Here is a 2,884-nt window from a genome sequence, read left to right as displayed (position 1 = left end):
GCAGGGGACACGGGTTCGAGCCCTGGTCCGGGTAGATCCCACATGCTGTGGAGCAACTAGGCCCATGCGCCAGAACTACTGAGCCTGCGCTCTAGAGCCCACGAGCCACAACTACTGAAGCTCGCGTGCCTAGAGCCCGTGCTCCGCAACAGGAGAAGCCACCGCGATGAGAAGCCTGCGCACCGCACCGAAGAGTAGCCCCCGCTCGCCACAACTAGAGAAAGCCTGGGCACAGCAACGAAGACCCAACGCAGCCAAAAGTAAATAAATAAAATAAATAAGTTTATAAAAAAGAAAAGGAAAGGATGGAGGACAATCCAGATTAATTAGGAATTGGGTTCTGCCCATAATGGGCAGATGACTCTGCCATCTCAAGGGTCTACTCACATAGCCTACAGTAGCAGGCAGGTCACTAACGTCTCATTTCGAAGTGCACTCACAAGTCAAAAAGACCTTGAACAATGTCTAGCGTAGAGCACAGTTTAATTCTTTTTAAAGCTACTACAGGGATCATTCTAAGCATGGCCATTACTGGCTCCCAATAAGAAATGGCTACAAAAAGGCAACTGTGCAACACCGCTCAGGTGCTATGCCCATATGGGATATTTCTTGAAATTAAAACCTATGTAGGACAAGGGAAGCTGAATTTGCCACCCCAAAATATGCCTCCTTGGCATAAGGATTATTTTGAGCTGGTTATGTTTAAGAAACAGCAGACAGAGGAGAAGCTCTGAAAACCAACAGAAGTTACTCTACTGTAAGAGATACTTCCATTTGTAAGTGTGTCTCCCTCTTTGCACAGGGAAGAAAAGGATGAGTCGAAATTTCTAGGAACTCTTATCAATGCAGAAATCCAGGACTCAAATCTGCCTAACAAGCTTCCCCACAACTGACTCCCTGCCCCCAACATCTTCTTTTATCTTTAGCTGAAAATGGCATTTAAGCTGGTAGCTTGAGCCATTTTGAAGAGTTATTCAGTATTCCGGGATCTCTCCCACGTACACAAGGAGATGTACATGTTATTAAACATCTGTTTGTTTTTCTCCCGTTAATCCTGTCTTTTTATTACAGGGGCATCTCAGCCAAGAACCCAGAAGCATAGAGGGAAATTTGTTTTCTTCCCCCACCTTGGCAACACACATTAACTAAAGAATCAACATTATGGGAATAAGGGTCCAAGCTCTTACTCTATGTACTCAGTGTACGTACTTCTGAGGCAGGAGCATCAGGTTCAGCATGCAGGAGTTCCATTCTAGAACGTCTTCTTTGGCCTTGAACGCTTCTATAAATAAGTGAAAAGAGAGATGGTAAACACATCTCACTTGCCATTTAAATCTAAGTTCTCTATAATACAATAAAAATGAGGTTCTGTTAAAGAGAAAAACCATAGGCCCAAAATGGCATCACTTGTGCTAAAGTCCATGATACCAAACCCAGATTTAATACCTAACTTAAGTGCAGTTTCAACCTTCACCACAAATGTAATCTTAATTACAGTCTGGAATTTCCTGGTCAGCGTCAATTAAGTAATCTGTCACATGGGTCCTCTCTATCCCCCAAGGGAAGAAGAGGCAACCTGCAGGATTAAACCTTTGCCATTACTTTTCTCCCCCAAAAGATGTCCTGGCCTAAAAATAATCCTTTCTTTTCTTTTGCTAATAACTCCCTGGCCCCACCCCTCTTCCTATAAAAACCTTCCATTCTGTACAACCCCTTGGAGCACTCTTCCCGTTGCTAGATGGGACGCTGCCCAATTCATGAATCGCCTAATAAAGCCAATTCGATTTTCAAATTTACTCAGTTAAATTTTGGTTTTTAACAGTTCAAATATGAAAAAAAATCTGTTTTATTTTTCTTAATACATAACATCATCAATCTTTGACGTGTCGCTTTTCCTACAGAGAAAGTTGTTCTGCACCATATCTATAATAAAGTAAATCATCTGGACCCTCATTAGAATGAAGTTGTTTTTTTGTTGAAGTTTTGAATTTTATTTCTTTATTTTTTATACAGCAGGTTCTTATTAGTTATCTATTTTATACATATTACTGTATATATGTCAATCCTAATCTCCCAATTCATCCCACCACCACCCCCCCCAGCCACTTTCCCCCTTGGTGTCCATACGTTTGTTCTCTACATCTGTGTGTCTATTTCTGCCTTGCAAACCGGCTCGTCTGTACTGTTTTTCTACATTCCACATATATGTGTTAATATACGATATTTGTTTTTCTCTTTCTGACTTACTTCACTCTGTATGACAGACTCTAGGTCCATCCACCTCACTACAAATAACTCAATTTCGTTTCTTTTTATGGCTGAGTAATATTCCATTGTATATATGTGTCACATCTTCTTTATCCATTCATCTGTCGATGGACACTTAGGTTGCTTCCATGTCCTGGCTATTGTAAATAGTGCTGCAATGAACATTGGGGTGCATGTGTCTTTTTGAATTATAGTTTTGTCAGGGTATATGCCCAGTAGTGGGATTGCTGGGTCGTATGGTAGTTATCTTTGACTTTTCCCTCTTTCTCAACTCTCTTCTGATTTGTATGAAAGTTTGTTATTACTTTCTGTCTGCCTTTTCTACCTGGTGTATTTCTTGAAGGCGGTGCGCTTCCTTTGAACCTCTTGTATCCCCAGCACATACCACAGTGAAGAGCACTTACTAGGTGTTTTCATGAATATGTGCTGAGTGCATAAAGGAATAAACAAACTGACCAGTTAGTTCATTAAACTATTTGCACATCCCTCATCCCAGGCCTGCTCAGCTTGACACAATTATTTTCAAAGACCAGCTAAGGCTTCCATCTGTTCCTTAAGAGCAATTAAATGACTCCATATTGACTTCTAAATACTAAATACGTTTATGCCTGAGATA

The sequence above is a fragment of the Balaenoptera acutorostrata genome, chromosome X (genome assembly GCF_949987535.1).
Source record: "Balaenoptera acutorostrata chromosome X, mBalAcu1.1, whole genome shotgun sequence".
Taxonomy (NCBI): domain Eukaryota; kingdom Metazoa; phylum Chordata; class Mammalia; order Artiodactyla; family Balaenopteridae; genus Balaenoptera; species Balaenoptera acutorostrata.
Note: the sequence above shows the minus strand (reverse complement) of the source record.